The sequence below is a fragment of the Dermochelys coriacea genome, chromosome 6, assembly GCF_009764565.3.
Source record: "Dermochelys coriacea isolate rDerCor1 chromosome 6, rDerCor1.pri.v4, whole genome shotgun sequence".
Classification (NCBI taxonomy): Eukaryota; Metazoa; Chordata; order Testudines; family Dermochelyidae; genus Dermochelys; species Dermochelys coriacea.
This window is the reverse complement of record NC_050073.1, coordinates 50,620,045-50,635,271: the sequence shown is the minus strand read 5'-3', so window position 1 is coordinate 50,635,271 and position 15,227 is coordinate 50,620,045. Positions and strand designations below refer to the sequence as shown.

Below are 15,227 nucleotides of genomic sequence, written 5' to 3'. Positions count from 1 at the left end.
AGGGAGGGATAGAGGGAGAGGTTAAAAGCCACTTGGGTGCCTTAGTAGAACACAAGAACAAGGAAGTACTTGATCAAATAGTAGGCAATAGATTTGAAACTGAAATATGTATATTCTAGTAATGTTAGGTACTTTCAATCTTCACTTCACAGGGAGTAAATTAATTGTTTGCATATGTCAGGAAAAAATTCCTACTACTGATTATTACTCCCACTACCATAGCTATTTGGACACTTATCGGAAAGAACTTATCTTCATGCAAAAATTGTATAGCTTTAACTATGCTAGTAAAGCTAATGTGGTACAACTCTCCAATGTCTGGATGCTGTTACACTGATAGTCATAAAAATTTAAGGCTAGAAGGGACCAGCAGATCGTCTATTCTGACCTCCTGTGTAACACGGGTCCACAACACCACCCAGCATCTACTGATCTCATTTCACTTGTTGGGTTTAAAGTATTATGCCCCTTAAAAATTATGATATGCTACAGACAGATAATAGGAAAATTCGAGGTGGAGCAGTGCCTAACACCTCCCACAATGGCAGGGAACAGATTAAGTGAGATGTACCCAGATAATCCTGGCAAATGACCAGGAAAATCTCTCAACTTCACTGCCAATATGATCTGGGGGAACATTGCTTCCAAACTCCACATATGTTAGACCCTGAGCATGTGAGTGACAATCAGCCAGCAAAGCACCTGAGCGAAAGACTGCTTGGTGCCACCTCAGAGCCCTGGCCCTCCCTATTTGCTATCCCAATGGTTGCCATCTCTGAAGCTTCAGAAGGAGGAGACCCAACCCCTCTCTCCCCTGGCTCCCAAAAATGGTGTGTGTAGAGGAAGGGGGAATCCCTTCCAGATCCCTGCAAGGGATGGGTTAAAACCCTGAAGCAGGAACCTTTAGGAATTAAAAACATACACTGAAAGTGAGCCCCCTTCCATCACAAGTACCTCTGTAATACAATCACACTTATGAATTGTCCAGCTCGCTCTCAGAACTAAATAAGTTGTTTTCCCCCACAACTCCTATTGGGAGGCTGTTCCAGAACTGCATTCTTCTGATGGTTGGAAACCTTCTAATTTCCAGCCTGAACTTGTTCATGGCCACTTTATATCCATTTGTTCTTTTGAGAACATTGTCCTTTTGCTTAAATAGCTCTTTACCCTCCCAGGTGTTACCTTTTTGAGGTATTTATAGAGAGGTGCTTATATTTGCACAGCTAATTCATGTAAAGGAAATGGAATAACCTGTGGTGCTATAAGCACCTTTATACCATTATAATTGCATCCACACTAGGTGTTGTAATGGTATAATTTCTGTAAACAAACAATACTGCATGCTTAAAGGAATTAGTTATCCCAAAAGAAAAGAACTGCATGTAGACCCGGCCTAAGTGAATTTACTATGGGGAGGTATTTGTCAACTTCCCTCTCCCTGAATTTATTTCTTTTCTTTTTTCTTTTAAACAAACATACATATATGCAACACCATTATGGGTCAACTCCCAGCCTTATGGATGATGATAGGAGTTTTGCTATTGACTTGAGTGGGGCCAGGATTTCACCCCAGATATTTATTTTCACCATCATACCTCTCCCCACTCCCCAAGAAAGATGAAACAGATTTACTACAATGGATGATTCCCCTATTGTTGGGGAATGCTGTGGGGCTTTACGTGGAGGGTGTTGTATGAGAGAGGTTGTGGGACCAGACAACTGCTTGTCTGATGTATTCCTTCTTTCCTTTATGCTTTGTCTTTTTAGACTGTATGCCTTCAAGCCAGAGGCTCTGTTACTCTGTGTTTTGAAAGAGCCTAGCACATCTTGAGAGCTATTAAAATCAAATTAATAGTAATTCAAGAAAATGGAGGCCATTGTGCTCCTATAATGTTTTGCTAAAGCATAAGAATTCCTGCTATTCGAGCAACAAATTGTAGAGCGGAGAGAACCATTTAAACAGGAGAGACCTTCCTCCCAAGAGGTCCAGCATATAGTTTTGAATAAGCCTTGGGGAAACACTGAACTTTTGTACACTTTGCTGAACCTAATTTGAACCTTCACACCTTTAGAAATTTACTTTTTTGCTAGTTATTTAATCAGCCAAAAGGGTCAAAAGTCAAATGTTTGTCTTTCCTAAAAAGATTTGTGTGGAATCTTTATGTGTATATGTTACAGTGAGCCTCTCCTTTTCCCCCTGCTGAATGGAATCCTAACTGATGAGTTGTGTCATAGGCTATATACTGCTAAAACTTGCTGGGCATTCTCTAATAGCAATTGGTGTATGTGAGGGGAAAAACCTTATTTCAGCCCCCTTATGAGTATGCATTATGATATACTTTTTAATTACATGACAACATACTGTATTTTCCACAGGAATCCTGCTTCATTCAGTACACAGAATGGATGATACTTATTAATCAGTTGCTATTCATAATGTTGTTTTCTCCTTTTTTGTTCAGTGTGTGGCCACATGCCTTATTTACTGCACACAATTTAAACCCTGCTATGAATACAGATTATTTATTTCTTAATGGGCTTTTTTATGTGATCACATAATTAAAGACTGTGTCATAATTAAAGCTAGTCAGGGATTTTCTAGTGGAATATACCTTTGTAAAATTAAAATTGTCCAGTTCAAGACTGATCTTTTTTCCTAACAATTTTTTTTAATGGGAATGGATTTCCATTTTCTAGCCAGCTGTAATCATAATGCATATGTACAAGGAGGCCGAATTAAGGTTGCACAGGAAACCTTAACTAGCATGTCCTGAGTAACTGCCTTTGAGTAATTACCTTCACAACTTTAATGTTCTCTTAAAGTAAGTTTTTTGTGTGTGACTGCCTAGGTTTTTTTCTTAAATAGAAACTGGTAAAAGAGAAATTCTATCATGGTATCCTGTTTACTCACAGGCAATCAGCAACATTGGCTCACAGATTCACCACATAGACCATTGACATTTGAGCAAATGGACTAACTGATAGCAATAGTAGGCTGTCATCCTCTATGTGGACCAGCACTAGAAGGGGATGAGACATACTTTGGTAGAGGGTTCATAGATATTTGCTGACAGCAGAGGAATAGTGAGACTCAGATCTTTTTGGTTCTATTCCAGATGCTGGAGGAAAGTATGTTCTAGTGAGCACAGACTTTTTTTCTGCCCATCTACCCCCCTCTTCCCCAACTTTAACACCTTCTGCCCCATCTCTTTAACCTGTCCCTATTCCAGTACTGGCTCTTCCAAACTCCTGACTCCTTGTCCCAGCCAGACTCTCCTTACCTACCTTGACCCTATCTCAACTCCTGGGGGTTCTCATTTCAGTCTTAGTCTCCTTGCCCATCTAGTCTCAGTTCCTTCATCTCAGCTCACTGTCCAAGCTGTCTCTTCCTTCCCCACCCCAGGGGCTAGGGTCTACCGGTATCAGTCTCCCTTCCCAGGCTTCTCATTCAATCTCAGCCTTCCTCCAACCCTCTATCTTGGGGTTTTTGTCCCAATCTCTTTGAAATGTTTTGTTTGACCTGAACCATTCCCCCCCCCCATCCACCAGTGATCCAAAAAAAAGCAGTACCTGCCCAGCTCTCGTGGTGTCAGAAGAGATTGCCCTCAGGCTGTTTGAGGTTGTGGCCCAGAAAGACACATACTATGGAGGAGTAGGTGACACTTCCAAATTCCAGAAGGGAGGCGATAAGGGGCACTGAGTTGGCTGCCTTGCCTGAGAAGGTCTCAGAAAGACAACCACAATAGGTTGAGACAGCTAAGCAGAACCAGAACTAATTGACTTACTACTTCCTGACAACAATGGTGCTGATGTCTCAGGAGAGACCCACATGTCTCCACAATAGTGATGGGCAACTCAGAACCTGATTCAACATAATTTGTTTAGGTAGTAAATTGGCTATAGTATTTGAAATTCTGTGTTCTATTGATGTTGACTGATAATGGTTTGGCTGTGGAAGGATGATGTGGGGAACTGCATCTTTAATTGGCTTTAGCAAGGGCCAGTTGGTATGTTATGCAAGCTTATCAGTTAGAACTGGAACACTGAATGATGCAGAGCTCAGTGAGACTTCTTGGCTCTGAGTAATAATTGAACATCACACTGACCTGGAGCAGCCATTACAAGTAAAGCATGACTTCACCCCATAGCCCTGGGAGCATGTTCAGGGGATCGTGCTGGGCAGTCCTGTCCTGTAGGAACTAAGAAGGGATGGAATGTGCTCAGTTGCTCTGTAGGGATGGCACATGCAGAATCTGGCCACAGGTAGGAGCTGTGAGGGGACAGAGCATATTCAGTGAGGATGGAGTCTTCAGAGATTTTAGCTGCTAAGTCTAAGACATCTCTACTGAGTAGATGTGAACTGTGATAGCAAAAGGCACCTCTCAGAAACAATGGTCACTCCCTTTACCAAACTTCAAGTCCCTGCTCCAAAGCCGGGGGGTTACTATAGCTGTCCAAAACCAAAAGGTCACCATAATTTTTAACATAGGGAAAACAACTTATTTTCCCTAAAGCTTGTTCTTGGAAATGGCTGAAGTTACTTTGCTGAAATTTTCCATAATAATTCAGTCTGAAGCAGACATCCAGCATGGCATGGAAAAATTCAATGCAAATGATTAAAATTTGGCAACATTATATGTTTCTGATATCTAGGGTCTTATAATAGGAAGCGCTGGGCTACCTTAATAATAGTCAGTGCTACCAGCCCTGCCTATAATAATATTTCAAGTGAAGACTTGAATTGGAATTATAGGTTTTCAGCTATACATAACATGCTAGAATGTGAAAGAAATTTGTCTGAACAAAAACAATTATTGTGCTGCCTACTGGTTTTAATCAAAATGAACCATGACATGAGACAATTTGGTGCAAGGTGCTAGTGAATCTGCAGGAGATGATAGAAATATTCCGATGGCACTGCAGAAACAATTTGGAAAAAAACATCAATAATAAACTAAGATAGATTGGTGATTCTGGTGTGCCCCTTACAATTAGTGCAAGTTGATTGCTCTTGTATGTAAAAGCAGTTCGCAGCCTCTAAGTAGGCTTGAGTTTTGATCTTGCGGAACTTGAAATCTGTTTCTAGAATTAGTGCCAACTTAGTCTCATGTCCAGTTTGTTCAACAATCTATACCATCAGAGGTCTTATTTCTTGGCTTCATTCAAGAAAGAGGCCAACAGGAGAAAAATAAGACTGAAGTTATAGAGATTTCAAGATCCAGCACTCCATGGTTTGTGATGCCCATGAGAGAAAATATCTAGGGAGAAAGTAAAATAAGAAATGTCAGTTCTAGGTAGGATGACTCAAAGGGAATATACACAGCTCCCAACAGAACTGTGATATGAATTCTAATAATGAATATGAACTCTATACTACAAGGGAATGGAGAACAAGATCATTTCAGGATCAGTGTTAGAGAAGCGAAAAGTGAAATACTACAGGGTATTTCAGACCAAATTCAGAAGGAAACTGAGCCTCAATCAGTTTAGAAGGAGTCTGACCGTGTATTTCTCACCTTCTTCCAGTTCCACAATTATGTTATCACACTTCAAATAAACAAATCCTCAAATTATATTAAAAGAAAATTATTTAAGTTGCAAAGTCAAACAGTCATAAGTTATAAAAATTCAGGTTTATGACTTTCCACAGAACCTGAATCGTGTGTGTCCCTCTTGTGCACCAAAAGAAGTCAGTGTCCTGAGGGAAAAAAATAGTATTAGATCATGTAAGTAAAGACTGTACCATAATGCATAAATGCAAGCAGATTAAATTCAGGTTGCATGAGCGACCACTCCCTAACTTTCAAGTTCTTGAATTTGCATACTATTTTTTTTCTTTTAATAGCTTTTTTAATATATAATTCCCTAATTATTTTAAGGGAAAAAGTAAAACAAAATTTGCTATGTTCATCTGTAATAATCCTTCCATCCCATTTCAGTAGGATTTGAACTCTAATATATCCATGTCACAGCATAGATTTCTATTATTTGATCTAATGGGCTACGTACATTAGCAGGTAACAAAAGAAGGCTGTTATCCTGAAGGCTTGGGCCAGGTGCTGGATCTTGGAGAGTGGTTGACGGAATCTAGCCTGTCCACAACAGTGAAGAAGGAAAGGAAACTAACCAGAGGGTTTAAGAATAGGTAAGTAAAACGACTCATGACCTACTGCAACTTATACCTTCTCGTCCCTTTTTCCAGCTCCTCAATGTGTAAGTTTTGGGAAATGGGTGTAAGTAGGTCTAAAGAGAGTCTGAATCTAAAATTCAGAGTGTAAGGGTGTGTCTGCCACACAATACCTTTGAATTTTACCTCTGGGTCTAAACAGGATAAGTAGTGATTTCTCTCCCCCTCCCCCATATTCTATTTTCTGAGCAGACAGTCAGTATTAAGAAACATCATGTCAATAATATTCTTTTTGACATTTTTCCCCTCATGATGCTGCCATTTGTGGTGCTTTGAAGACTCCCAAGACTCATATGCTCTTGTCACACTGTTTCCCCTATGAAATGCTGGGGATGCAGGTAATGCTGTGTGACTCTTTGGCAATTATTTCTGTAGCTGCAGAAGTATTTGGTTCAACTTGAAATCAGCCCTAGTTTGAATATGAATAGCATCCATGGAACTACCATGTTTTCTTTATGCCGTCCAAACTGTTTATGTTTTTTTTTCTTTGCTTTATCAGTTTACCCACAAACTCTTTCAGCTTGTTCTGAGATTTGGTTCATTTCAAGACTGCTTAATTGGGATGGGCAGTATGGGGCAAATCACATGGGTACTTTTCATTTTGAGTGGTCCTGCTTCATATGCAGTCAAGAAGGGTCATCCAAGCTTAGAAGCAATTTTCCGCTTGTTTCTCAGAGGAGGAAACTACATCTCAGTTAAGCCTCCTGATCCATCTAAACAAATCTTGGATTTAAATACTCTCCCGTAGTCTACCTAGTCTTCATTTCCATGCCTGCCTGACTCTGACACACAGTGGGATAATATAGTAGAATCTCAGGTATGAACATCTTGGGAATGGAGGTAACTCTCAACAAAACATTATTCTTTCAAAGATTTACAACTGAACATTGATGTAATACAGCTTGGAAACTTTACTATGCAGAAGAAAAATTCTGTGTTTAACCATCTTAATTTAAATGAAACAAGCACAGAAACAGTTTCCTTACCTTGTCAAATCTTTTTTTTTTTAACTTTCCCTTTATTTTTAGTAGTGTACATTTAACACAGTACTGTACAGTATTTGCTTCTTTGTTTCATCTCTGCTGCTGCCTGATTGCATACTTCTGGTTCCAAATGAGGTGTATTGTTGCCTGGTCAGTTCATAACTTTGAAGTTCTACTATATGTTCATTGTTGATTGAACCTTAACAGTAGGTTCAGAACTGTAAAGAACAAGATGTCTAAATAACCTTTACTACCTTGTGTCATTCCTCTGGGAACAATTTTATTTTTATTTTATATTGGCATGACATAATTATCTCAAACTAAGCAGTTTGTCTCATCAATAACCGCTCAGTTTTCTCTTGCATCCTGAGCATTGAGGCCTACAGAGAAGAAATGGCCCTGGCTGTTTATAATATGAAAGAGGGAAGATGAGAAATTCTCACTTCTGTGTCCTGTTTCCTTTTACAGAACATACAAACTGCCCACATAGCACCAAAAGTTTAGTTTGGCATTATGAAATGCCACATAATATTAAGGAGAATGATGGCAATTCTGCTGGTGGTCCTTCTCATGCTGCCACTAAGCAAATGGCTTACTCAGTGTCTTGTGCTATGGTGGAAGACAGAGAATGAGCAAATCATCCCTTACCCCCAAGCACATGCTTAACTCCAGCAGCACCAGTCATTTGGTTTTCACTCATCAAAAAAAGTGCTCATTATCGGACTGTGGTTTTGTATACATGTTAAAGTTTCAAAACACTTAGCTCATTGCATAAATTAAGGTCTTGGACAGCAGAGTGTTGAGCGGCAGCAAGTGCAATTCTCTCTAGCTTTTATACGTGTTGTGGATGGAGGGTAACCCACATGACCCCAGTGTACTGTCAGGACAAGTGTTTCTGTTATGGATAAAGCCCTGAAGCAGCTGTAGTAGCATGATATGCACCAAAATCCTGGTTGCTGCTCTTTACTTGTTTTCTTCTACTATCTTGTAATCACTGATGATATGGATGGTGCTGGTTGACAGCACTGGCTGCATAGTGAAGGATGTCAGCACCTTACCAAAGAACTGTAGGCTACGCTCAGGCACACACAGCTTTGAGCCTGCAGGAATGTGCAGTATTCTTTCAATTTGCAGCTCATGATTTGTACATAGCCTGTGCTGTCAGGGACAGGCTGTAAGAAATTGGATTGAAAGTTTTCTCTTAGTTACAGTTTTAGGTACGTAGGACTGTAAGGGGTCTCCTGGGCCACAGAGTCCAGTCCTCCACTATCATAAGAACTTAGTCATCTAACCCTGTTAATAAACGTAAGTTTAACTTGTTTGGTTGCTTGCTCACACTGTTCCTTTTGGGAGACTATTTTAGAACCTCACCTCGCTGGTGATTAGACAACCTGTCTATCATTTCCAGCCTAAACGTATTCATGTCCAGTTTATACCCATTTGTTCTTGTGCCAACATTGTCCACTAGTTTAAATAGTTCTTCTCCCTCCCTGCTGTTTACCCTGATGTATTTATAGAGGTGTTCATATTGCCCCTAAACCGTCAATATTTTGGAATTTAAGCCTGTGTAGGCATATAAGAAAATAGACTATATAATAACAGTCCATACAGAATTAATGCATTATCACTATTATATAACTATTATATAGCCATCACTATCATTATCAGTATTATAATGAATATTGCATGCCGGTTTTGACACCTCGAACCCAATTCCAACACAATTAAAGGTATGTCAACACTGGAGTCAAAGGTGTGACTGAAGCATGTGCCAACATACAGGAGCTACCTTTGCTCTAGCTAGCTCAGATAACAGCATGGAAACCTTGGCAGCATTAGCTGTACAAGTCTGTGTGGGACCTTGGGTATGTACTTGAAGAGGTAGCCTATGCTGTACTGCTGCAGTTGTACTGCTATTGTAATTTGAGCTAGCCAAATCAAAGCTTGTGGGTAGGTCCGCATGTGCTGCAGTCACACACCTCTGACTGCAGTGTATACATAATGTATAAGTACACAACACTACAACACATCTGCCTCTACTGCAGCAAACTCCAAAAAGAGAGGACAAAGACTGAAACCAAGGTGGGCTTGTCAGACACCTATGTTGAGGAATATAGACTCATAGGAAGGAAATAAGGACATATAGTAAATATAGAGAGTGGATGGCAGAAATAAAAATGAAGGATAGCTGTAAAGGTGCCTGGAGAGGATAAGCTGCTTTTAATGGCAACCCTTCATTGTTTTATTGGAAGACTATATCCCCCACAAGAGAGTGACTCTCTCTTTTGCAGCTATATACATGGAGAACACTACACATTGAAGCACCTGTAACTTCTGTATGTTTTAGAGTGTGGTAGAATGTTATGGATTATTTATATAGCACTGAATGTGTTCGGTGCTTTACAAACAAGCAAGAAGATGAGGTCTGTCTGGAAAAACTTAAATTCTGAATAGATAAAATACTGATGAAGGGGAAAGGAAAAGGGATGAGACAAAATTACAGACAAGATGTGGTGGTGATGGCACATGTCTTGTTCCACTTCAATTTTTTTGCTTGAGATTCAGGTTTAAGACAATGAAGTCTAATCCTCATTTGAGGCAGCATCACTTGTGCCGTCTGTATTTGGATTATCCAATACTTTACCAGTTCCTGAGTGCTTCCAAGGGATGCACTGTAATAGGAAGTGGTGATATTTGTTGAAAGTATTTTTCTGTAGCCTTGATTGTTCAGGAAACAGCAGGGGCAGGCAATGTGAAATCTATATGCATGCACAAGAAAAGTTATAATGCAGGTATATTCCTCCTCCATTCTGAGCAGTAGTACTCTAAAGCTTCCTGTATGTCGCTATCTTACACTGTCCCCCTTTGCACATATAAGTGTGCAAGAAGACATGGGCTAAAGCACTTTCCTCATCTTACTAATGGGGCATTTAGCTATGTTCTCACCTTCTAGATCTCCCTCTTCCTACTAGGCAAGAGGAGGTTGGCGCCATTCATTTATGCTCTTATTTCATGCAGGATTGGGTTGCCCTTCTCATGTCTCTAAGTATTTCTTTAAGCACAACATTTCACACCTGCATTGAGCAGTATCAAGACTTCCAAATCTATTTGTATGTGATAATTTCATCATAATAAAATAATTCTATTTTTAAAGCATGCTTCAATTATTATTGGGGGGTTTTCAGTTCAGAAGATGGGAAGCAATCATGACCATTATATTATCATTGTGTTATAAAACAAAAATAATGTAACATTTTTCATGAAGACCTTTTATTGCCATTTAAAAAACAAATAAATATTCAGGGTTTTTTCCTGCTGTCCTACATCTTGAACTCAAGAAGAACGGGGCGGAGGGAGAAGAAATCAAAGCCACCAAATTAAGCACCAATTGGTTGGCTCTTTTTAAAGTCTTGCTTAATGCACTTGACCGAAATTCAACCTCTTTCCCTTACATTTTGATGCTATTTCTTGCTATGGTATGCTATCCAGAATTCAATGCTTAACGTAAAAACATAGTTCCTTGTACATAATAAATGATGGATGGCTGTGTAAATGTTGGACTGTTCAACAGCAGATGCACGGTGAGCTATTCATTGAAGCAGCACAGAAAATGGTCCACGTTAGAGATATTTGAGCAAAAGCTACTTTCCCCACACCCTCCTTCTTTATTTTTACACATAATGGAAAAGGATTTGGCTGCATTCAAGAACTTCTGCTTGTGTCTTCTCCTTGCATCCTGTCCCTCTTCTCTGACCCCAAATCCTTTTAAAAAGAATGAGCCAGACACTGGAAGGTGAAGAGCTGCCACATCTCCCATTGGAATAGGTGGTATTTGCAGGTTCTTGGACCAAGATGGTGGTAATAATAAATAGTAAAAGTACTTTCTAAGATCCAGCTCCTGTTATACTCACTGACATGTTCATTCTCAAAGCATGGTGGTCATCATTACAATATATCAACTCAGCACCATAGATACCTCACAATGCACTACCACCATTATTTCTTATGCTGAGGAAATGGAATACAGTGGCATACTGGGAACTGCTTGGTGATAAATGTGGGTATGCACTGGGCTTTTAATGGCAACTATTGCTTTTGGTCCACTTGAAAGTAGGAGCAATGCTGAAATCTTTAAGTCTATTCTTGAGGAATTGCTTGTCCAACTTTGCAGATGCAGGAGGTCAGGATGATTTGAAGGTATGTATCATCTATCTACAGATTCTTTCAACTGGGCTGTTAAGTTGTGCTAACCTGTAAATACTGAGAGAAGTGTGTGTTTCTGGGGATCTGAGAAAAAATGTAACCTGATGGAGCTTATTGTAAAATGGGTCTTAACGTTGATACTTCAAGAACCCCTCAGCTGTGACAACATAGCAGAGACAACTTAGCTTTTCATTGCTAAGGTATGCAACATTCTATTATTAAAGTAGGGTAAAATATAGGAGTACAGACTATATTAATTTGCATAACATTATGATAAAGTATCTATGTGAGAAAAATCTCTATTCCAAAAGTAAGTAATTACTAGAGCTGGTTGAAAAATGTTGTTCAAAAAGATTGGTCAAAAAAGTCATTGAAGATTCAGGAGTGGAGAAAGGGATGTTGATTACTTAAACTGAAATGATTCACCTATCCTAATTCTCATTCTGTTAGTTAGTTTGGCAGAGCCTTGTCCAGACTTGGGGGAAAAAACTCTTTTTCCTGAATATTTTCACCCTTCCCCCTAACTGGAAAGAAATGTTCTGCTGTCATTGGCTGAAGACAGTGGCCTTTGGAAGAGTTATCTATGCATTTGATATTGAGAGGTGAACTATCACTTTTCCAAAAGAGAGATCTGAATGTTGGAGAGGAGAGATCCTCTTTTATAATTGCATGTCACATTGAGGAATGGAGGGACTGCTGAATGGTAAGCCTTTGCCTTTTTTTTTTTTTTTTTTACCGGAAAGCCTTTTTTTATTATCCAACCTATTCTTATCCTGTCAGTGCTCCTCTGGAATTTTCCATTGGGACTTAATTGGGAAATCCCACTTTATGCATCATGGAACCTTCAGCTGAGCCATCCAGAGTAAAGTGTGTGTGTGTGTGAGAGAGAGAGAGAGAGAGAGAGAATGCATGTGTAAGTGAGAGTAAGTGATGTTTATCTGCAGGTACTGAGGTTTGCATCTCTTTTTCCATAGTTATCACTTGACTGCTGGTATTTTTCATGCTGCCTGTGCCTGTGTTAATCATAAGAATACTCTAAATGGAAGTTATTTATTGAGAAGTGTTCCTAAATTTCAGGGAACTCCACATCTGGATGGCTGGTTTAGAGTGTCCTAAGTGCAGATTCAACCTAGCAGCATTATCCCAGCTCTGTTTCTGACATCCAAACTTTCTGAAGACAGTGAAAGAATATACACTTTAAAATACATATATGTGCTGAATCCTAGAGAGAAGAGGGGATAACCCTGTTGAAGGCTAAATGGGTCTGAGCATTAACTATTTTACTGGCGATCATTGTTGACTTGAGCATTCATTCTGAAAAGTAGCATTACTGCTGTTATTTTAGTTGCACTGGTATCTAATACAGCAGTGCTAGACTTTGAAATAACTGTCCTGATCCATGAATTGGGATCCTTAAAAAAGAAAGAGGAAAAGATGATCAACTCTCAGAAGAAAAAAAAATGTGGGATTTTCCTAGTCCGGATCACTGGTAGTCAGAAATTTTCCATCAACTTTTTTCAATGAAAAATGGCGCTTCACCTTTGAAAAATTTGGATTGTACAATAAGAACATAAGAATGGCCATACTGGGTCAGACCAATAATCCATCTATCCTAGTATCCTGTCTTTTGACAGTGGAAAGTGCCAGGTGCTTCAGAAGGAATGAATAGAAAAGGGCTATTATTAATCCCTCCATCCCTGTAATCCAATCCCAGTTTCTGGCAATCAGAGGCTTATGGACACCCAGAGCATGGGGTTGCATAAAGTCCCCTTTAGGCATTCCAGTCCTTGGCTGACATCCAGAAAACCAAGTCTGGTAAAGTGAGAGATTACTGAAAACCCATTTCACCATATGTGAGGTTCTTACTAATCCCAAAGGATCAGACCCCTAGTCCAGGTCAATATGTATTTCAGATCGTACCCAAATATCATACTGTCAGCCAATCCTTAGTAAACTAACTAAAGATTTATTAATAAAAGTAAAGAAGAGTGTTATAAATGATTCATGGATCATACACATACAAATAATTGTGAAGTCCTTAGATCCAGTTTGTAGCAGTGTTGGAATAGACGGCTAGCTTGCAAAAGTCTCTCTGGTAACTTCCAAAAGTTTGAAAGTACATAATGCAAGATGCTCCTTTTAGCTGTAAATCCACAGTCCAGAGAATTAGGGCAGGAAAGCGGCAAAATAGAGGTGTCTCAGAGATCTTTTATATCCTTTGTTGCATGCATGAAAGTTTACTGTCCCAAACAAAGCCCACAGCCCAGGTGTATGGAAAGTTACTGGTCCAACATGGAGTCCAGGGTCACATGTCCTTATCACATGTGCTTACATGCTTTGCTGACTCACAGGTCGGCCATTGCCCATACTATTTCTGAGATGTCCACAAGAAAGGCTTACTGGGCAAGATGAATTTCTTCACTGACTCATTTTGAGCCGAGTGTCCTTAATGGGCCACCAACACATAGATTTACATCAGAGCTAGACTGCTATCTGGGGTGTATCATCCAGGAATACAACACATGTTTAAGATGCAAGTACACAGGCAATATTCATAACTTCAGATACAAAGATACATGCATATAACCAAGATAATCATACTTAGCAAATCATAACTTTTCTATTTATACCTTACATGACACAGTTTGTATAAGACTTATGGAAAATGCGTAATAGTGATAACAACAGTGATATAAATGGTCACCTTTCCTATACAGCATCACAGTTACATGCCACAGTGAATACTTCTGCAATTTCGTATGAGTTCCTTCCAAACTCTTGGGTGAATAACATCTGATCCTGGTGACTTAGGCCTGGTCTACGTATGCGGTTATTTCGGAATTAGCCGAGTTAATTCGAAATAAAACTGATTCCGTCCACACAACCAAACCGTTTTTTTTCGATTTAAAGGGCTCTTTAATCCGATTTCTGTACTCCACCTTGGCAAATGGAGTAGTGCTAAAATCGAGATCGCAGTTACAGGTACTGTGGATGTTATTCGACATTATTGGCCTCCGGGAGCTATCCCAGAATGCTCCCTTGTGCCTGCTCTGGACAACACTCTCAACTCTGATGCAATAGTCAGGTAGGCAGTAAAAGCCCCACGAACTTTTGAATTTCATTTCCTGTTTGTCACCATCAGCACAGTCCACCATCACAGGCGACCATGCAGAGTCCACCATCACAAGAGACCACACAGTCCCAGATTCGCAGACAAGCTCCAGCATGGTCCAAACAGAAGGTACTGGATCTCATTGCATGTTGGGGAGATGAATCTGTTATGGCAGAACTACGTTCCAAAAAAAGAAACTCAAATACATATGCTAAAGTCTCCAAGGCTATGATGGAAAGGGGCTACTCCAGGAACACAGAGCACTAAATGATTTTTGTCGTACAAAAATCAACGAGCACAGGCAAACATACCAAAAAGCCAGGGAGGCGAATGGGTGCTCTGAGTCACAGTCCCATACATGCCACTTCTATTGTGAGCTGCATGCAATTATGGGGGTTGTCGCCATCACTACCCCACCACTGTCTGTGGACACCTGCAAGGGGGAAGTAGCACAGAACGAGGAGGATGAGTTATTGGAGGACGAAGAGAAGGAGAAGGAGGACAGTGCACAGGCGGCAAGTGGGGAATCTGTTTTCCCCGCTAGCCAGGAACTATTCTTAATGCTGGACCCAATAGCCTCCCCCACTTCCAATGCAGGTTCCTGGACCATGACCCTGGAGAAGGCACTTCTGGTGAGTGAGAGCCTGATCAGAGCTACGTGGTGGGGATGGGGGGAAACCCAGCCATGCTGGGCTGTTCACGTTTAGTTTAAAGGGCTCATCCCTGCTCAGAGCCCCATCTG

General features: G+C 40.1%; 1 protein-coding gene across 1 annotated transcript in view; it reads left to right on the top strand.

Moving 5' to 3' along the window:
• LRRC4C (leucine rich repeat containing 4C) overlaps window positions 1-15,227 on the top strand; it is a 1,007,170-nt gene that overhangs the window by 309,088 nt on the left and 682,855 nt on the right. The window contains exon 3 of the mRNA XM_038407809.2: window positions 6,015-6,145. The gene's annotated coding sequence lies outside the window, so the exon portion shown is untranslated. The remainder of the gene's footprint in view (window positions 1-6,014; window positions 6,146-15,227) is intronic.